Source organism: Pseudophryne corroboree, chromosome 2, assembly GCF_028390025.1.
Source record: "Pseudophryne corroboree isolate aPseCor3 chromosome 2, aPseCor3.hap2, whole genome shotgun sequence".
NCBI lineage: Eukaryota > Metazoa > Chordata > Amphibia > Anura > Myobatrachidae > Pseudophryne > Pseudophryne corroboree.
The window spans coordinates 244304079-244327305 of NC_086445.1; the positions used below are offsets into that span (position 1 = coordinate 244304079).

General features: G+C 41.9%; 1 protein-coding gene across 1 annotated transcript in view; it reads right to left on the minus strand.

Annotated features, from left to right (window-relative positions):
* Positions 1-23227, minus strand: part of GDF11 (growth differentiation factor 11) — a 611389-nt gene that overhangs the window by 489672 nt on the left and 98490 nt on the right. The gene's annotated exons all lie outside the window — the stretch shown is intronic.

A 23227-nucleotide genomic window follows, 5' to 3' on the forward strand; every position in this document is an offset into this window, starting at 1 on the left:
CCCCTGGAGCCTCCCCTGTGCTGAGCAGTGCGCACACTATTTTGCAACATTATTTGGGGAGGGGGCGCCTCCCAGATTGACCACGCCAATACGAAGGCCTGTTGGAGCTCTCTATAGCCCTGTTTGAGCAAAGTAACTTAGTAATTTTATTTTTATTTTCTCTCTCTCTCTCTCTCTCAGTTTCTTAATTGTTCCCAAAGAACAACATACTAAATTCCTTTAATATCCCCTATGGCACCTTCTCTTGGAATTGGAATTTGGTTTTATTGTCATTAAATATTCAGCATTTGAACAATCAATGCAATTTTGATGTAAACAAAGACAAACACCACAAAATATGTATGCCACAAAATAACAATACCATAAAATACTTTAAAGAGCCATAGAGACACAGTAACACATAGACAGATCCCACAATGTGAAGTGTAATGGCCTTACATGTGTGAATAATACATGCGTGATTCCTGAAATTATTCGGCAAGCTGAAATCACTAAATGTAATAGAATGTGAATAACCTCAAAGTCGAGTTAAACCCGCAAGAATGAAATATAGTTGACCGCAAATCATAGACTTGATTTTTCTAATGTTAAACATACAAGTCGCCAGATTGCCAGTCACTTTGAAATGTACTAGAACAAATGAACAAACAATAGAGGTGCCTGTGGCTGTCAAGTTAGCTGTCAAATGCAGTTATCTAAATAATGGGAGGTGGGCAGGGGCATGTAAAATCCCTGATGTAAAACCAGCGCTAGAGCTTTATCGTAAATGGTTAGTGGAAAAATTGGGGACAAAAAGTGTGGGGTCACCCTGAATTTTCCATTACCATCATTAGGCATTATCAGCCAGCGATGTAGGTACTATAGCAGGGAGGCACACAGCATGGGGTCCCCCTGCAACATTGCCAAGCATCCCTAAGCCAGTCACGATGGGACTTGTAGAAACAAAACTACTAGCCTGCCCTTACATCCAGGACCCGTTGGGACCTGCAGGGTGCCTGTGAAAAAAAAATCTATCATAATAAATACAGAATATACATGTCAAATGTTTTATTAGTTTGTTAACAAGAGCTCCCCAGATTTTCCATATTTGTACTTTTATTACTTAAATAAATTGACTGAGAAGGTCTTCTTCAGGCCAAGTATCATCCATGTCCTGACTTGGCAAAAATAAAAATAAAAACACTACTACAATGCTAAATTTGACCCCACGGGACCCTGTCGTGAAAGACAGGAATAAGCCTTGAATAAAGCATTGAAATGAATGGCTCTGCTCTAATTGGCTGTTCTGTCTGACCAATCGGAGTGTAGACATTCATTTTAATGGGAATCACAGGTTCTATGTCTGTCATTCGCAGCAGGGTCTCAAAGTAGTGGAGGTTTTTGTTTTGCCAAGTCAGGATATTCATGCAACTTGAAACACAGAGAATATTCTAAGTGGATTTATGTAAGTAATAAATGTGTTTGTGGTTTTTTTTGTTTTTTTTTTATAAACTATCAAAACGTTTGGTATGTGTGTATTGTCTTTATTTTGATACATATGTTTTTTACAGTTACTTTGCAAACCCCAATGAGCCCTGGATACTGGGCATTCTATCAGTTGTGCTACAAAAAACAACCTACAGTAGGAGAATGCATCAAAAGTGGGAAAACCATTCTGGACCCCCAAAAAGTGACAACTGAAATAGCAGGACCATATAGAAGGCTGTTAGTAGCCTTGAAAGATGTCAACTGGCTGATTTTTGCACTTTTATGAATGATATGTGCACTTTTTATAATAGCAAGCAATTCATTGTTTTTCATCAAATGAAAGCATTTTGGGGTACAGATAAAATGTATGTAAAGTTATTTATCAGTGTTTTAATACCATTTTGCAGGAAAAAAATGGTTTCGCTCCCATCTGCAATTTCTAAAATCATTCTCCCAGCAATACAACACCTCCACATACTGTACCTGTCCCTCATCATTTAACCCAATGATAAGCTTCTTTTCAATATTAACCTGAAAACGGACATATCTTTACTGACCAAACCCCTCCAAATGCATAATTATGCATTAAGATGAGTGTCCCAGAGGTTCTACAATGTCTTCTGACATTTTAACCTTGACATAAAGGGGGAGATTCAAATGTTTGAAAAGTCGGTTGGGTGTGTGTTTTTCCCCTGTAATTAGATAGGAAAAAACAGACTCCCAACTGACTTTTCAAACATTTGAATCTCCCCCAAAGATTTTTCCCTACTTTTTCACCTGCTCAGGGGGTGTGCACAAAAAATTAAATTTCTTCAGAAAAAGCAATGCGAGTTGTAATTGAATTGACCCCATCGATGGCAAAATCCCAGTGGATGCCAGTGAGTTTTTTAACCCTAACCATTCCTAACCCACATCTCCCGCAGCCTAACCCTAACTGTCCCCTCCCGCAGCCTAACCCTAACCATCATTCCCCCAACCGCAGCCTACCCTCCCACTAGTACCTAACCTTAACCCTAAACCTAACCACAGTATTTAAAGTCGGGATCCATTGAGATTGTGACCGTCAGAATACTGCTGTTGGCATTCTGTCGTAATTTCAACCGCTGGGATCCTGACTTCATCCCATTTCTCTGGATACATCTCCTCTTTGTTTGTTTTTTTGAATACATGTCCTCTTCATTTCCTCTATCAGTCAAAGTCCGAAAAGCCTCACTCCTAACTCATCTGCTCTTTTCTATACAACTTAAAACTAATAAGCTCTTTTGGATGTTTCACCATCTGCATTGATCGTGTCACTGAGTGTCTTTCTGCCATTTCATCTTGATTATGTTCTCACCTTCGCAAATGCAATCTTTGAAAACTGTACCAATAATATTCCCACAACAGTATGACAATAAACCTTATTCCTCAACCTTGTTAGGTGTTATTTTTGACTCAGAATGATCTGTAATGGTCTGGAGTCAGAACCAAAATCCAGTGGCTGTAAATTATGTAAGTATAGACTCAGTAGAATAAAAAATTATCCGAGACAGCTGGGACCATAAACAATGAAGCAAATCAATGGAAAATACTGGGGCGCAGGTGAAGTTAAGGACAAGTCAGCCATGGTACATGAGTTAATTCCAGCAACAACCTTATAACTTGCAGGAGCACACTAATAAAGTGAAGAGGCTGGATTATATAAGAAGTCAACGGGCATAGCTAGAACTAGCTTGAAATATACAACACTTATAATGACCTTAGACACAGAGCAAGGCAAAAAGCTGTCCCACAGATAAAGAGGCAGAATCCCAAAGTTCACATCCTAACAGCTGCATTCCTTCCAGAACATCCTTCTGGACAATTCAGGAGCAGGATTATTGGGATGCCTAAGGTGAAACACACTATCCAGTCTATCTGGACCATATCCCTTCCACCTCACCAGATATTGCATTCTATTCTTTTGGGTTCTAAAGTCAAGAATTCCTCAACAATAAATTATTCACCTTCCACAATGGCAAGATATCTATTCATAGGGGTCGATTCAATTCTCCGACAGTTGAATAGCGCCGGGAATTAGCTCCCGGTTCTATTCAATACAGCACCAAGTGACACTCAATGGTCGGGAACACTTCTCTCACCCCCGGGGGATGCTAGAGGAAATCCGACAAAGTGCTGCCGCGTGGGAATCAGCATCATGGCAGGGAGTTAAGTCGAAGAATGCCCGTTCTCCCGACAAATCAACCTGTTAAGTCCGGGAGAAACGGGCATCTTGAGCTGAATTGAATAGCGACGGGAGCTAATTCCTGGCGCTATTCAACTGTTGGAGAATTGAATCGACCTCATAGAGACTTGAAGCTGGAAGCATAAAGCAACTTGGTTAATCTGAGATGGAATCTTAAATGGTCTAATAACCTTTAGATCCAGTTTGAGAAAAAAATATTGGTTACTTGAGGTTTTAAGTGGACAGACTTTGTTTCCAACTTGAAAATTAGGTATAGCTCTAATGGGTCTGTTTATATAATGTTTCTCAGATTCTCTGAAAGTCTCATGAATCATTAATTCCACAGTTTGTTTAGCTGCAGATACCCCTTTGGTTGAGATTAAATGAGCCATCTTTGTATTGCTGAACCTGTAGAAGTAGGAAAATCAGCTATAAAAATTCATAGAACTTAAGCTCCATAGATGAGATGACAAAAAAGTATTTGAAGCAAACCCACTTGCAAGTTGTTTGGAATCTCCTTTGAGCACACATGTCTGAGATGAAGTAACATAAAATATAATTTATATAATCTCTTAAATGCCCGCCAGGTTTGTAGTTTTTGACTCATTTTATGAGTCATGATAAAATGTTGGTGCCTCCCCAATACATATACTGTAGGAATATATATACAGTATATCTTTTACCTCTTTTACTTACACATGCCTCTTTCACTTACACACACACACACATGCCTCTTTCACTTAAACGCCTCTTTCATTTACACACACACACATATATGCCTCTTTTACTTACACACACACATGCCTCTTTTACTTACACACACACACGCCTCTTTCACTTACACACACACGACTTTTACTTACACACTCACATGCCTTTCACTTACACGCCTCTTTCATTTACACACACACACATGCTTCTTTCACTTACACAGATGCCTCTTTCACTTACACACTCACATGCCTTTCACTTGCACACACACACAACTCTTTCATTTACACACACATGCCTCTTTCAATTACACACACACACACAAACATGCCTCTTTCAATTACACACACACAATTACACACACATGCCTCCACTTACACACACAATTACACACACTCACATGCCTCTTTCACTTAAACACACAACTTTCCTTAAAAAAACACAGACACACACGCCTTACTTAAAAACATTAACACACATAAACACAGAGCAGCCAACTTTTATTAAAGATACCCTCGTTAATCACCCCCCCACCCCATAACCACACACACACAGTGCCGCAGCTTGAGGCAGGTGGTGCCAGTGCCTACCTGTTGTCATCAGCAGGACAGATAAAGAGAGTCCTTCAGCCAGGCAGCACTAATGGAAGTGCCTGTGAGCAGCTGTGCGCTGGAGCTTCCCCTACCTGCAGCCAGCTGCCAGCTCATCTCTGTGGATATGAGGAGGCAGCTGCTGCTGCCGTGTCACAGCTTCTCCATCCAGATGCAGCGATGGATTATTGGGCAGTGGGAGGCAATGGAGGAGAGGTGCCCCCTTCAGGTCAGGAGCCCGGCAGCAGCCAACTACATCGCCTCCCACAGTTCTGCCACTGCTACTCATGCTGCCTGGTACATACAAACCATGAAGGTTAGTTCAGAAGCCATTGTAAAACATTAACTTAACATCCACTGAAAGATGTTTCAGAAGAAAATCACTAATCATATCTACCTTTCAAAAGTGAACAAATCTCAGAAAATATTGTAGACAGAGCATTAGCTTGGCCATTTATGGACAGTGCTGGTGTAAAAAAAAAGGGTAAGAAGATGAATAAAAGCATCTTACTCCTTAAGTTACCATGTCCTTTTTTATTAATTGTGTAATAGAAGAACCAATGATTATTGTAAATTTCTTATGAATTTCCCACCAAATTAAGTCAATAAACATCTGCACTCCTTTTTCATAAAGGAACAACATCCATTTTACTGAGATCCATGCTCAGACCATCTGGGGGAATCAATATAGCCTATGAACTGTTAAATTCACATTTCTCCAATTTTCAGTCTTTCTGATAACTTTCAACCACAGTACTTAATGTTTATAATGTTGTTCAAGCTAAGCAGAAAAATTAAGTATGTTATCCAGATATCTGGCATGGCCGATAGGATGCTACTGTAGCCAGCTGGGCTATCGCCAACGTGGTTACATCCCATGCAACTGTGCCATCCCGCTGCAACCAGACACCCCCCTCCCCATATGTTGTGAATGAGGAAATCCGTGTGCTTAAATGATTTTCCTCCTGCTCTGGCCACCTGGAAGTGGAGTCGAATGGAAATGAAGGAAGTGTGATCTTTTGTTACTTGTGTGTGTGTGTGTGTGTGTGTGTGTGTGTGTGTGTGTGTGTGTGTTGGGGGGGTGATGCAATGATACTTTTATTTAATAAACTATTTAAAAAAAATTTTGAAAAATATGTTCTCAGCAAGCTGTGTATAAAGCAGCACTCTGCAGCTTTTGCAAGTCCAATGCGGTACATGCACAATGCGGCTCTGGCACATGCACAGATGACCAAACATTGCCCATCTGTGACTGAATCGATCCTCTGTCTACCTCTAAATCAGGCCCCTTTTCAGTATCTGATGCTATCCATTATTCACTCATGCATATACTGTATGCATAGACTGTGATTATTAAGCTAAATTTATATAGGGAAGAGTTACTCTCAGTGGTGCAAGTATGCAGGTACGCTTGGGTACAGCATGCCCTAAAGAACTTGGCAGCCAGTACGCAGTACCACCTACCACACACTTTGCACCCATGACCGTTATAACCACAAGTATAAAGTGCCATCGAGCAACACGACCATGGTGCTTGACAGCATGATGGAGCCTCCCACTTTGTCAGGGTTACTGGAAGCATCATGACATCACATCACGCTTCCTCATCTAGCAGCTGTGGCTGGTGGAAAGAGAGGATTCTGGATGCACTTTCCCGCGGCGTCCCTTGCTGGGTGCAGTAGTGCAGCTTTTTCCCTTCACTCACCTTACATGGTGCATTGGCAATGAGCGGCTTTTGTTCTTCACAGGCTGGGCTGCTGGGCATGTCTCTGGCTTCACTGTGTGGGGTAATTAATTTCTCATATAATGTGGACACCACTATATATTTCTATTATTATTATGGGGGTATTACTATATATTTCTATTGTAATGTGGACACTACTTTATATTTCTATTATACCAGGGGCACTACTAAAGTACATATATTGTTATTAAATTGGGGGCATTACTATATATTTCTGTTATACTGGGGGTATCATTATATATGTCTATTATACTGGAGGCATTACTATATATTTCTAGCCTTGCCTCCAGAGTGCAAAGAAAAGGAGCAGTGTCATGTGGCCACGCTGCTAGTTTCATGTAGCCACTCCTCCTAGTATCATGCAGCCACACACCCTCACAAAACATGGCCACGCCCATGTTTTAGAACTCAGTACCACTAAGAAAATACTTCTACTTGCACCACTGGTTACTCTATAATTCCCAAAGACATAAACAACATCATTCCCAGACGTGGAAGTGCCTTGATTCTTCAATTTCCAGGTTAATGTAGATAACATCTTATTGTAGGACCACTTCTGTCCTACATATAGAAAGGAGAATAGTCATGAAAGCAGTCTATTCCATTTACATTTGTTCCTGCTGAAGAGTTCTTGACAATATTGACTCAAGTGAAATGAGCATCCACAATATTCTCCAAAATAAATGTTTTCTTGATGTCACCCACCAATAAGTGGAATGATGATGGTTTTAAATAATCAACCTTGTAATCAGCCACTTATGGGTCTTAGGGGGTTATCCAATTATCCATGTTCAATGACCTTGGGTAATTGTATCACCAGGAGCTATCCAATTAGCCCTGATGCAGCGCGCTCCTCCCCCTGATGAAGGCACTAATCATGGATTATGCTTTGGGTGGCTCAGGCACCTAAAGCATAATCCACGATAAATGGCCTGCCGAATCCACGATAACACATGGGATTCGAAGCTTATACCAGATCCCATGTGTTATCGCATGATCGCGGGTCCATTTTAATCTGATCAAAGCGGCCTCTAATTGGACACTGTGATACTGACAATCGGTCAAAAATCGCGATCCTGAACCTGTATTATGCCAATGGCTGTATTGTTAACTGGAGAGATCACTGAGACATACGTTTCCAAGAGAATTAATAAAATGGGCATTAGTTCAGCTCACACAAGGCATTATTTCACTATATTTAGGCGATGGGTCCACTTTAGTGTATATTTCTCCTTTTACATAAGTAGAATATCATACCTACCAACTGTCCCGATTTTCGCGGGAGAGTCACATTTTTTGGGATTGTCCCGCTGTCACACCCGCGGGCCGCAGCGACCTGCAGTGGGGGGTTGGGAGGCTTACTGTCACTCGCTGCTCTGCTATAGAGCCGCAGTGAATAGATGCTGTGCGCATGTGCACACAGAGTCTAATCACGGAGAGAGGGACTGGGGGTATGCCAGCAGCTCAGAGCGCTGGCCATGCCACCACAGTAATGGAAAATGGTGGCACAGTACCACGCCCATTTTCTCTGAAGCCACACCCCCTTTCACAGAGGACACGGCTTTGCAGGACTCCCGATTCGTGGTGCATGAAAGTTGGGAGGTATGGAATATGGCAACAATTTTTGAGCGGTTTTTGAAAAAAAAGAAAATGAACCAGTTAAAACATTATTAATGGAATTTTGCTAAATTGTAGGGCATTATACAAATCGAAAGAGACTAGATAAATACTCAAACTGTCCATATCTAGTAGTCCTGAAGGAAGTTTGTTTTAAGAAACACGTAAACATGTAAGTCAAGGCTGGTAAAAATCATAGGCATCTGTAGCCTCTCAACCAGTTTGGGAATTAAGGTACAACCAGTTTGGGAATTAAGGTACAACCAGCTTGGGAATTAAGATACCCTTATTTAATATCCTATAGTCAATCCAGGGACATATGGTAGATTCCTTCTTTTCAACAAGGAATACATTTGCACCAGTGTAGAAGTGGAATGATGAATAATGCTCTTCTTTACATTTTAATCCATGTACTCTCTGGTTCATAAAATCTCTGGTTCATAAAAAGAATAAATCAGCCCAAAGGGTATACATTATTCCAGGAAAACAATGGTACCATTTTAGAGGCAATTAGGAGATAATTAATGTGCATTCATTTTATCTGCAAATTCTCTGGATTGGTTGTGTCAATTTATCCAAATCTTTGGAAGAGTCAAGGGCTTCCCAAATTGTTGGGACATGTGGGTAATGAAACCAAATGAAAACTAATAGTTTCATGATGTCCTGGCTCTATAATCATTTGCAATTCAATGTTTTCAGAAAGTACTGGTTTCAGAAGAAAAAAAGACAGCTTGCTCAATAACTTCCTTAATCAAGAATAAGTTCTTGATTAAGTGCAGTGTCCTATGCAAAGTTGATTTCAATTAAACTGTCACCAGCCCTAGAGTTATGTATGGTCTGGTTGGCAATTTGAAAAACTCTAGAAGAAAGTCTAACTGGAGTAATAGACTAGGGTGTCTATTTACTAAGCCTTGGATGGAGATAAAGCAGAGAGATAAATGACCAGCCAATTAACTCCTAATTGCCATGTCACAGGCAGGGTTTGAAAAATAGACCCCTAAAGGCCCATATTCACGGGCAGATCTGGGGGGGCTGCTCATTTCACCCAGCGGGCCAATCTAGCAGCAGCTATAGCGACGCGCGGGGCTGCACATCGCTATAGCTGTGGGGGGTACACACGGAGAGATCTTGCTGAAAATCTAAGTAATGTAGTCAGATTGCTTAGATTATCGCTCCATGAGTAACCCCCTTAAGAGTGCAGAGGGAGAGGGCCTTACTCTTGAGCCAGGGGAATTACTGACTGTGACATGGAATTTAATACACTGGTCTCCATGGAAACAGCTAATGTCTGTCATAGCAATGGTTTGACAAATCATATTTTGACATCTAAATTCTTAATGCCCTACACAACCACATTATAAACAAATATTAGTAATTTGAGAGCATTCCTAATAACATAATTTACATTAATGCAGATGAGGCAATTGAACTGTCTAATGATGTGGCCCTAAATATTGTAAGGTTTTAAAACTGATGTATACAAATCACACTCTAACAGTTCCTAATCTCTCTTTTGCTACCACAGTCTTCGGTTGATCTAAATGCATAGCTGAATAAATGCATCAACATCAAAGTAAGTGGGATTAGTGGGTGTACTAGAATATATCGGCGCTTGGGATCCCGACCACGGAATGCAGGCAGCGGGGTGAGCGAAAAAGAGCCCCTTGCGGGCATTACATATGTGTAGAGGCTGCTGGTTTCAATATGCTTGGTAGTCTAGTGGCCACAACACTCACAGTCCTTTATGCTCATGTGACAAACTCCAAACCTCCACATTTCAAATAACACCACCTTCCTCATCAAGACTGAACACAGACCCCAAAACCTCCAGCAAATAGATGCACAAATCATTACCACAGAGACCAAACTATAAGAAAACTTCTCCCATCCAACCTGTGTAGCCCAGAAACACCATAGAAAATGTTACTCCAGCAGTTAACACCCACTCCTGTCCCTTTACAAAATGCCACAACGGTAATTGTGAGCCTTATGGCCAATCCACCCCTTCCAAGAAGCCTTTAACAAGAGTCTTTAACATGGACAAAAAATTAGAGATGTGCAGCGGACACTTTTCAGGTTTTGTGTTTTGGTTTTGGATCTGAATCCCCGCTCGTGTTTTGGATCTGGATTGGTTTTGCCAAAACCACCCTTTCAGGTTATGGATCTGGATGATTTTTGAAAAAAAACATAAAAACAGCTAAAATCCCAGAATTTGGGCGTAAATTTTATCCTATGGTATTAACCTCAATAACAATAATTTCAACTCATTTTCAGTCTATTCTGAACACCTCACAATATTGTTTTTAGGCCAAAAGTTGCACTGAGGTCGCTGGATGACTAAGTTTAGCGACACAAATGGGCAGCACAAACACCTGGCCCATCTAGGAGTGGCACTGCAGTGGCAGATAGGATGGCAGTTTTAAAAAATAGGCCCCCAAAGAGCACATAATGCAAAGAAGAAAAAAAAGAGGTGCAAGATGGCATTGTCTTGGGTCCTCCCACCCACCCTTATGTTGTTTAAACAGGACATGCACAGTTTAATAAACCCATCATTTCAGCGACAGGTGGTCCCCCTGGAAAAATCTTGCCAAGTTCTCCGAATCATAGCTAGCTACACAAACATACCACCTCCTTCTTTGATGACTTTTCACATTATGAGAAGAAGCAAGAGGAAGAGGACAGTGTCAAGAAGGTGATTAAAAATTAGAGAGGCACACACAACAGGAACAACAAACGGGCTTTCACCTCCACTCCTATTTTGGTGGGGAACAGAAAGGACTTCAACCAAACAAATATATAATTATTAATTACCACATTAGTGGACAAACTGAAAAACTAGGGGCCAAAGCCTCCAAATTTGTACCGCTTTCTCCATTTACAGGGATTAAGATAATCTCGGATTTAATGCTGGGATGCAAATAAACTTGTGTATACCACAGGATCAAGATTGGATATTTTCCCCTCCACGTAGTCTGGAGGCTTACTGTATTTTGTGAAAATCTCATGGGTTTCTTTTTTTCCTCTTTTTTATTGTATTTTTATTTACATATTTTGTGGCAGATGCCTTATTTTTGTTTTTCACAGCTCCCAGTTACACGCATGTGAGCATACCTGTATGTCCCAGTTACACGCATGTGAGCATACCTGTGTGTCTTATTTTATTCATATTTTATTTTTAAATAAAGCAGCCCCTTAGATGTATTAGCAGCCCCTCCTGTGCCTGCACAGCAGCCCCGGATGGGGCAAGTTGAGTTCGGGTGGGTTCGGTAAAGTACTAAGCACAATTGTGCAGTTAATTTTTTTGTTACTGAGCCTCTGCCCTAGTGGAGCTTACCACTCTACAGTCAAAACTCATTTCATACTATAAGTAGGACTGTGGGAGGAAGCAATGCTAACCTCTGTGCCCACAGCAAGCCACCATGAGACTCCATACTAGGCTTATTCAGTAACTGTTTGTGCCTCACAGGAGCTCCTGGCCCATCAAGTGCTGCAGTGCAATGGAAAGCTGATGCAAAGCAAGATCACTGAAACTCTGTTTTTCTAACACCACAAGGTCTTGCGATAACCCTTTTTGCAGCCCTTAGGAAAAGAAGATCCCAGTACAAAAAATGTGCATCGTTTAAATAAATAATGCCAAAATGTGGAACATCAATAATAAATCAAAATTAAGGTTGACTAATTGGAGCCATTCATTTGACTGAGTCCCTAACATAAAATAATTCAGAAGAACCTCTCTCTAATGCTCCGGCAGAAAATATCACTTTTACCTCTCCTGCAGTTGCGCTGGATTATGATTCAGTCTCTTCTGAGTCACACTGACTTTGGCCACAAATGTGGTCTTTCTCCACTTTATTTAAAAACACTTCATCAAAATAGCAATTTCCATTTCCACTTTTGCAGCTATGTTTTCACAAATCTGTTTGTGATGTTGAAGCTTGTTTCATATATGCTCTAGGCTTTAATTTAAACCTAGGATCAAGTACAGCAGCACCCCTGGAATTATACGTCAGCACCCCTGGATTTATACAGCATAGGCAGCACCCCTGGAGAATTACACAGCACAGCAGACAGGCAACAGCACCCCTGGACTTAAACGGCAGAGGGGCACCACCCCTGGACTGATAGGGCAGAGAGGCAGCACCCCATATAGGGCAGTACCCCTGGAATGTTGTGGCAAAGATAAGACGTGCAAGATGGAATTGTACTTGGGACCTCCCACCCACCCTTATGTTGTATAAACAGGACATGCACACTTTAACAACCAATCATTTCAGCAACAGGGTCTGCCACATGACTGTGGCTGAAATGATTAAATTGTTTGGACCCCCACCCAAAAAAAACAAATATTAATCTCTCCTTGCACAAACTGGCTCTACAGTGGCAAGATGTCATCCTCATCCTCAGATTCAGTGTTTACATCCTCATCCTCACAGAGAAATAATATTCAAACAAAACCACATTATCTAGGTGTCAGTGGACTGCTTACACTACTACCCAAAGTTTCTGAACTTGACAATGACTTATGAATGCACTGTAGGTGACGTATAAGGGAAGATGTTCCTAGGTGGTTAACGTCCTTACCCCTACTTATTATGAATTAAAAAGTAAACACATGGCTTGACACCTGTTGTTCGGAATTATGGAGAAATAATTCCACACCAAAGAGGTGGCTTTTGTGGTATTTTGCCCAGGCATGACAATGGGCTTTTTCATCCCATGGTCAACAACTGTCTCCACTGGTGCCTTATTCAAACAAACCACATCACCATCAGAATCCTCATCGTCAACTTCCTCCACAGTTCCAGCTACACCCATATCCTCCTCATCCTGGTGTACTTCTACAGTGACATCCTCAACTCAATATCAGCAACTGGACTGGCGGTGCTCCTCCCAGCACTTGCAGAGGGCGTGCAAATGGGGGTAGGAGCCTACTCTTCCCATAGTGTTGTGAAGGTCAGGCCTAGACATCGCAACCACGGACAGTGCCAGCACCCGTTTTTTCACAACACCCCTTAAATTTTACAGCATACAAGATAAGTCCAATGTACATTTATTTTCACTGGACCCCTGTATTTTACAGCATACAGGGCCAGTATACTTTTATTTTAACAGCAGCACCCCAGTATTTTTACAGCATACAGTACCAGTGTACTTTTCTTTTAATAGCAGCACCCCTGTATTTTTATAACATACAGGGCCAGTGTACATTTATTTTTACTGCACCCGTGAAATTTTTCAACATACAAGACAGGGCCAGTGTACATTGATTTTCACTGCACTCCTTAATTTTTTACAACATACAAGACAGGGCCAGTGTACATTTATTTTACTGCACCCTTGAATTTTTACAGCATACAAAAGAGGGCCAGTGTACTTTTATTTTAACAACTGCACCCCTGTTTTTTTACAGCATACAGGACCAGTGTACTTTTATTTTAACAGCACCCCTGAATTTTTACAGCATACAGGACCAGTGTAATTTTATTTTAAGAGCAGCACCCCTGTATTTTAACAGCATACAGGGCCAGTGTGCTTTTATTTTAACAACAGTGGCACCCCTGAATTTTTACAGCATACAGGGTCAGTGTAATATTTTAATAGCAGAACCCCTGAATTTTTACAGCATACAGGAGCAGTGTGCTTTTATGTTAACAGCAGCACCCCTGAATTTTTACAGCATACAAAACTGGGTCAGCACCCTTGTATTTTAACAGCATACAGGACCAGTGTGTTTTTATTTTAACAACTGCACCCCTGAATTTTTACAGCACTCAGGGCCAATGTAATATTTTAACAGCAGCACCCCTGAATTTTTACAGCATACATGACCAGTGTGCTTTTATTTTAACAACAGCAGCACCCCTGAATTTTTACAACAGACAAAACTGGGCCAGCACCCCTGTATTTTCACAGCATGCAGGACCAGTGTGCTATAATTTTAACAACAGCACCCCTGAATTGTTACATAATACAGGGCCAGTGTAATATTTTAAAAGCAGCACCCCGTATTTTTACAGCATACAGGACTGTTGTGCTTAATTTTAACAACTGTACCCCTGAATTTTTACATCATACAGGGCTAATGTAATATTATTTTAACAGCAGCACCCCTGTATTTTTACAGCATATAGGACCAGTCTGCTTTAATTTTAACAGCAGCACCCCTGTATTTGTACAGCATACAAGACCAGTGTACTTTTATTTTAATAGCAGCACCCGTGTATTTTTACAGCATACAGGGCCAGCGTACATTGATTTTCACTGCACCCTAGAATTTTTACAGCATACAAGACAGGGCCAGTGTACATTTATTTTACTGCACCCCTGAATTTTTACAGCATAAAAGACAGGGCCAGTGTACCTTGATTTCCAATGCACGCCAAATTTTTTACAACATACAAGACAGGGAGAGTTTACATTTATTTTACTGCACCCCTGAATTTTTACAGCATACAAGACAAGGCCAGTGTACATTTATTTTACTGCACCCCATAATTTTTTACAGCTTACAAGACAGGGCCATTGTACTTTTATATTAACAACAGCACCCCTGTATTTTTACAGCATACAGGACCAGTGTGCTTTTATTTTAACAACAGCAGCATCCCTGAATTTTTACAGCATACAGGGCCAGTATAATATTTTAACAGCAGCACCCCTCTATTTTTACAGCATACAGGACCAGTGTGCTTTTATTTTAACAACAGCACCCCTGGATTTTTACAGCATACAGGGACAGTGTAATATTTTAACAGCAGCACCCCTGGATTTTTACAACATACAGGACCAGTGTGCTTTTATTTTAAAAAATGCACCCCTTAATGTTTACAGCATACAAGGCCAGTGTAATATTTTAACAGCAGCGCCCCTGAATTTTTAAAGCATATAAGACTGGGCTAGCACCCCTGTATTTTCACAGCATACAGGACCAGTGTGTTTTTATTTTTACAACAGCATCCTAGAATTTTTACAGCATTCAGTAGGACAGTGCCCATGCCCCCTGTACAACACAGTGACAGCCAGGACAGCAACACCCATGTACAGCTGCAGCACCCCTAACAGCACATGAAACACCAGTGACAGCCAGGACATCACCCCTAACAGTGACAGGAGCAGCACCCCTACAGAGCACACACTGACCCCACAAGATGCCACCACCCACAGAGACAGAGGTCTGTCTCCCTTACTCTCCAAGTCCAGAGTGAAAATGGCAGCAACGCGCGGCTGTTGATATGGGATCAAAAACCTGTGAGAATCCGACAGTGGGATGATGACATTTTGCCTCATTCTGGTTTCCGAGTCTGGCAGGAAGTCCAGAGCCAGACTCGGTTCCGGGCTCGAAGCGTGACCTTCGGGGGGTTCGGTTCTCTGAGAACCCAACCTGCTCATCTCTACAAAAAATGCTGTATCACATTACACAGGTAGATAAATGATTGGCCACTGCAAGCTTTTACTTTGTATGCACTGAATGCACAAGAAACAACTAAGTAATGAATATATCAAGCCACAAAGTACCTAACTGAAAATCAGGTTTAGCTGCACAAAGGGATGGGCGCCATCGCTACTCCAGGGATAGCGAGCTAAAATGATTACACCATGCCTGTCAGCAGAAACAAAACGGGTGTGGAAGGGGGTGAAAAGAATTGAATACCGCCCATTATGTGTATAAGGGCATTAATAAAGGTTGGCATAATGTGTAAGGTGCATTATGTTTATAAGGACATTAATAAAGTGTGTCATATGTGTAAGGGGCATTACTGTGTTGTATTATGTGTTTAAAGGCATTACTAATGTGTGGCATAATGTGTATAAGGTGCTCTACTATGTGGCGTAAATTATAGAAGGGCACTACTGTGTGATCTAATGTGAATAAAGAGCACCTATGGTGTGGTGTATTGTGAATAAGGGGCACTACTGTGAGGAGTAACGTATATAAGGTAAAGTGGTGCTACTGCGTGATGTAACCTGAATAAGGGACACTATCGCATAATATGTGAATAAAGTTGCATTACTGTGTGGCGTAATTTAAATTGGGGGTACTATTGTGTGGCCATGCCCCTTCCCAGCAAGAATACGCCCCTTTTTGGGCTGTGCACCAAATGTACGTGCTGTTTCTATTTAAAATATAGGGGGTAGGAGGACCAAAATGACGAATGCTATGGGTGAGGGGTGATGGTGCTGGCAAAGGGGTACAGGGTCAGAGGCGGAACTGATGGTGGTGGTGCTAAGTGGCACCAGCCAAAAGTTTGCCTAGGGCATCATATTGGTTAGGGCCGGCTCTGCCCGTCAGAGCAACTGCTGAGTCTGCAGGACTGATAGATAACAGTGGGCACTTAACTTACTGACAGCTGGATGGACGCGGACTTCTCTCTGAGGTGTGACTCCTGCAACTGCCCCTGCCACCACCGCTAGATCCCTCTTTCACATGTGAAAGCAGTGTATCTATCCTCATGGACAGGGTAAGAGATACAGGAGTTTAATGGCACTCATACTCCTCCACTCATTTCCTCCACCCGGACAGCTGCTGCCTGCTGGCTGATAGCAGCTGCTCTCAACTGCAGAATGGCTGGGTGGACTGAGTCCTGCTGCTGAACTGCTGGACTGGGCTGAGGGGCTGGCAATCCTTGTCTGGTAAGCAGCCTCACATTATTTTTTTTAAGTGTTTCTGCAAACTAGATTATTCTTCCTGAGAGTGAACAGGAATTTGCAATTGCCTGATCTTACTTTGATAAGCACAAATGTTTGCATCTCTAATTTGTCGATTTAGTGTACTTTTCAGTAGCAATATTAAATATACAATTGCGCATATAACTGTGTTCATGAATTCAAACAAGATAAATAATCACCCTTGATTTAGAGTCCACATATATGCAGGGCCGGTGCAAGGTTTTTCGGCACCCTAGGCAAAACATATGCCTGCTGCAACCCCCCGCCCCCTTTGCACCTCCCCTTCCCAAAAAAAAACCCCACACAGCCTACAATGTGTCTGGACAACGTAGGATAGATTACTCCTGAGTGCAGCCGAACTGAAGATGTATACATTCAATGCCATGCAGTATATATATTTATATATATATATAATATATATATATAAAATACATACACATATATATATATATATATACATACATACATACACACACACACCAGTAGAGGAATGGAGCACTGACAAGGAGTCCCAGTAAAGACTTTTGCCCATAAAAATGTATATTAGGGACCAATCTGAGGCCACTACATTGCAGGCTGCAGAAGACAGGGAACAGCAGCAGGGGAGCCGCCCGCAGTCTGCTCCGCAGTGTAGCACCAGTCCCTCACTTAGTACAACATAATCATCCCTGCAGCACGCCCCGAATGCAGTGTGTGTCCTTGTGGTGCGGGAATATGTTGGCGCGGAGACGAGCAGAAGAAATTTAACAATAGCCGGCAGCATGCTGCTTACTCTATGTGCATAGAGTATTAGAGCCGCTGCTGATGGGTTACACTCACACTGACTGCGCTGCAGGGATGCCGCGGCCACCCATCTGTTATCAGCCGCCCACCAGCGCTGTCAGTGTGCTGCCGGCTATTGTTACATTTCTTCTGCTCCTCTCCGCGCCTAAATATTCCCGCACCACAAGGACACACACTGCATACGGGGCGTGCTGCCAGCTAGTGGTACGTACAGTTCTTCTGCTCCTCTCCGCTTCTCCGGTAACGCTCGAAATATTCCTCCTCTTAAAGAAGAGGAGGAGCTGAGCAAGAGTAAGCTGCCTAAAGCTGCCTAGTGGTGGCGCCGGCTCTGCATATATGGAATCATTCTTAGTAAGGGTAATTATTTATCTTGTTTGAATCATGAACACAGTTATATGCGCAATTGTATATTTAATATTGCTACTGAACATTTTATGTTGGAGTCTTTTAGTGAACTCTCCATTTAATATACATGCAGCATTATCTTGCTGTTTCTGTGCGATAATTACAGAATTTTATTGTTATTTGATTTAGTGTACTTAGCAAACTTCCTCTTATGGACTCCATTTTAGGGCCCGAGGACTCGGATTGGAATTGGAGTCTGATAGCCGGAAAGGCTGACAGATAGAGTAAATATAGATTTGCTAAAATCAAGAATGGTCTGAGCTAGCTGGGTTTGGTACACAGTTTATCAGATAAATGCAAAGATTGAGTTAAAGGCTAAACTTCGACGGTCAACAGCTAAAATATTTATTTTAGTAGAGCAGGAGTATATGCAGAGGCAGAAGCCCTATGTTCATTACCTGAGACTGCTCTTTGTTCCTCAAATCTAGTATGTATGTTGCAGTCAATGATATGTGTTTCAATATCTGTATGCACATTTAAAGTTTTTGCCACTTACTGCAGTACGTTAGCCAGTTGATATGTATCTAAGATTCTAAGGTGAGACATTGCCAATAGGCTTAGATAGGTTTCCAGTTCCTCGAGTTGGTAAAAATAACTGCACAACCAACTGACTTACCTCTACCCCTTAGCACTTTACAATGGGATTTCACCTAGCAGTTTCATATAGCTCTGTTTTAAGGAACTAATTCAGCTTGGATCTCTATTGAGACAGAAATCGTGATATTCTCAATCGTGCTTCTGCTAAATATCGCATGTGAAGATCCGCCCAGAAAGGCAAAAGACGTCCACCAATCCAATCTCAAAATTGCGTATAGAATCTCAAAATTGTATATACAATTGCAAAATTGCGTTGCATACGCAGAAATTGAGATCCATCTACAATTGCTGTTGACCCAGGGCTACTCAGAATAATGAGGATGCAGTTGCACTGGCGCCATGTTTTTAGTCACAATCTATTGCAACTGATGTCAGATACACATCCAGAAAATGACCATGATCTGTCTGTTTTTCCAACCACTCCCCACAATGGCTATGTTAACATCCTTGAACGGTCACTTCCTGTCAAATTGCAATCATATTTCACTAAACTGCAATCGCAATTTAGCCTAAGTACATGTGCAGTGTGTTTGCAGCACATTGGCTTCTGACACTTGTCATGCTTCTTGACTACCCCTCTTCTCAGCTAGGTTAAACTACTGTGTATTAAAATATTTTGCTCCCTTTGCATAACCCTTGTCTGCTATATACCTGCCAAACCTTGGACTTTCTTTCTGGATCATGTTTTTCTTCATCCCTTTCTGATAGTTATGCCTTACCATGTACAAGACTTATGAACTGGTTATTGGACTTCACTTTGTTTAGTCCTTGTCTGCTGATATCTGCTGTTTTGACCCTAGACTGTACGAGTATAAATCATTTGTCTCCTTACACAATAAGACAGGTGTGCAACACAGCTATATACCTGTACCAGTTTTGATACTCAACTAACTTTGCCATATCTAGGTGAATCTCACTGCTCTTGGAGTCTAACTTGAGAAAAAGGGTAAAGGGCCCCATACACTAGAATGATATGTCCAGAGGCTGAAGTCGGGGCGATTTCCCTTGAACTCTCCCGGGAGCTTCCCGGGAGTGGTTCCATACGATTCCAAATGATTTCGTACATTTTGCATGTGATATATCGTATGCGATCCCCAGGGCTGGTTCGAGGGCCCTCGGCGCCCCGGGCAGGGAATGGGGGCGTGGCTTAATACAGGGGGCGTGGTCAGTCAAGCCCCCTGTACAGTAGAAGCGCCGCTTAAATGCTGAGCGGTGCGCGATGACGTCATCGCGCACCGCACAGCAAAAGGTACTCTCCACGAAGGGAAACTAGACGCGCAGCGTCTAGTTCCCTTCGCGGAGAGGACCTTTGCTGTGCGGTGCGCGATGACGTCATCGCGCACCGCTCAGCAAAGGTCCTCTCCGCGAAGGGAAACTAGACGCTACGCGTCTCGTTCCCTTCACAGGGGACCACAGCCGCAGGAGCCGGGGGACACAGCGTGACAGCGGGCAGCGGAGGGCACAGCAGTGGCGGATCTTGCCATGGTGCGGCGCCCTCCGAATGGCGCCAGCGCCCTCCGGAAGGCGGCGCCCCGGGCAAAAGTCCTGCTTGCCCGTGGCAAGATCCGCTACTGGCGATCCCAGCCATGCCTGCGGGAACCGACATATCACAAGTGCAGCACTAGCGATCTGGAGGATCCGATGCTCACGGGGCTGCGCATCGGATCGGATCGGATACACAGCCAAAATGCCCGATTTCACCCAATATATCGGCTCGAATGCCCGAATTGGGCTGAAATCGGGCATTATCGTTCTAGTGTATGGGGCCCTTAACATTACATACTGCAGTTGTTTCTGTGTATCAAAAATTGAAGCTCCAATTGAACTTATATATTAATATTTAACTTTTTTTTATTTAAAATTGGTAAAATCCAACATCCATTTAATTAGGAGCAAGCGAAACATAGGATACAGAAAACACAAGAAATGTGAGAGATATAGAAAAATGTGTTTCAAAATAATTGCCATTGACCTGTTCTGGGAGACATCAAAGCAGTGATGAGAAGAAAAAGCTAGGTATCAAACCCTGCAGGAAACCATGGCTTCGGCTTTCCGACTTTATGTTGATCACCCCAATGATTAATCTTTTGTATCACATAAACAGGCCTGTCACCTTTTGCAATCATACCCTTTGTCCCAATCTAAATACAACTTGGATCATACCAAGAATAAATATATTTTGGGTGGGGATATAAATCTAAAGCATGGTGGAGGATTCTATTAAAGATCACTCCACTGGTTTGTTTCTCACCAAAAACTTTGCTATTGTATCTCAGTTTCAAACATGCCATGAAAAATAGTATAGATTCAAGGTAATAGGTATTGCTTTGCAGGACAACCTTTTAAATGGGGCTCGGCTTCCAAAATTGTCTAGTGATCAGAGCAGCTTTTTGGAATGGGACACAACTATGGATGAACTCCTTGATACCATCTCAGGCCTCCATGCTCACAAGGCTCCAGGACCAGATGGGTTTAAAAGTGACTATTATAAAATGCTACATTATGAAGTCTCCCCAACAAGGACTCTCAATTAGTTGCATCTTACCAACCAATTACGTTACTTAATTTTGACTTTTAAATCCTAGCAAAAATTATGGCCAACAGATTACAATACATTCTCCTAGACCTTCTGACTCCTCATCAGCTTGGATTTGTGAAAGGCCGCTATTCAGTTAAAGATGTTCATTCAGCGGTCGCTTCCACAGTGGTTTCTTGTCATGACCCATCCTTTTCTAATCTATTACTTAGCCTTGATACTCATAAGGCCTTCGACTGTTCTTTGGATGCATCTTAATGAAATTCATTAGTGCAGATCATTTGGCCAAAACTTCATTGGTCTGTTCGCTATTTCTATAACTCTCCACATATGACTCTTCTAATGAATGGACTGCGGACCCACTTCTCCGATTAATCCAACAACCTCCAACATTCAAGGTATAAGAGTGTGTTCAAGAAAAATTAAAGCTAAAGCATTTGCAGATGACTTGTTCCTTTGCTTGTCATAGCTCACTGCCACCTCTGTACCACATCTGTTATCCTTACTTTGGGATTTGGGGCATATTTCAGGACGTCACGTTTATCCAGATAAGTTATAGAAACATAGAAACATAGAATTTGACGGCAGATAAGAACCACTTGGCCCATCTAGTCTGCCCCTTTTTTTATTTTATCCTTTAGGCAATCTCAACCCTTTTTTAACCTTGATTCTTTGTAAGGATATTCATATGCCTGTCCCAAGCATGTTTAAATTGCCCTACAGTCTTAGCCTCTACCACCTCTGATGGGAGGCTATTCCACTTATCCACTACCCTTTCTGTGAAGTAATTTTTCCTTAAATTTCCCCTGAACCTCCCCCCCTCCAGTCTCAATGTATGCCCTCGAGTTCTAATACTTCTTTTCCTTTGAAGAATGTTTCCCTCCTGAACTTTGTTAAGACCCTTTATATATTTGAAAGTTTCTATCATGTCTCCCCTTTCCCTTCTCTCCTCCAAACTATACATGTTAAGATCTTTTAGCCTTTCCGGGTAAGTTTTGTGATGTAGGCCATGCACCATTTTAGTTGCCCTTCTTTGTACACTCTCTAATGTATTTATATCCTTCTGGAGATAGGGTCTCCAGAACTGGACACAGTATTCCAGATGGGGCCTTACCAATGACCTATACAGTGGCATTATCACTTCTTTTTTCCTGCTACTGATTCCTCTCCCAATGCAACCAAGCATCTGACTTGCCTTTCTCATTGCTTTGTTGCATTGCTTTCCTGCCTTCAAGTCACTTGAAATAGTGACTCCTAAATCTCTTTCCTCCTTCATTGCTTTATATTTGATGCCGGGTTTTGCCTGCTCTTATTGGCATGCTAGTGTGCCCTTGGGCTAGAGGGAAGTTTATGTATTTAGGAGAGCAAATTACTAAAAATCCCTCTTTTTATCATATGAACATATGGGTCAGTTTGCTCAATATAATAACGTTTCCAAGATTGATCTATTTATTTCAATCATTGCCATTATTGCTCATGATGGAAGACACTAATAAGCTTAATTTGGTCTTTGTTAAGTTTACTTGGAATCACATATGGCACAGAATAGGCCTAAGACTCCAATAGACAGATACAAATGCGACCACTTATATCTATCCTCCCTGCAAGTTAAACAGACCTTCGAGTCACACCATGCCGTGGCGTGACTTGGTAACTCTCGGCGTCTTTATGTGCAACTGTTTCCATTAAAATGTGTCTTGTTCGCAAAACGATGTGAATAGGATGTTCAAGTACCTTCTGCTGATTAAAAAAATATGGCTGTACCGGCATACAAAATGGTATGTTACAGTGTTTTCCTAGAAACTACTATAATTTTTTACGTAACAATTTAGATTTTAATATACAGGACAGCCTGCCCCAGTGGCTGCACCACTTCCCTGATCTTACTGTTGACATATTACTGAGAA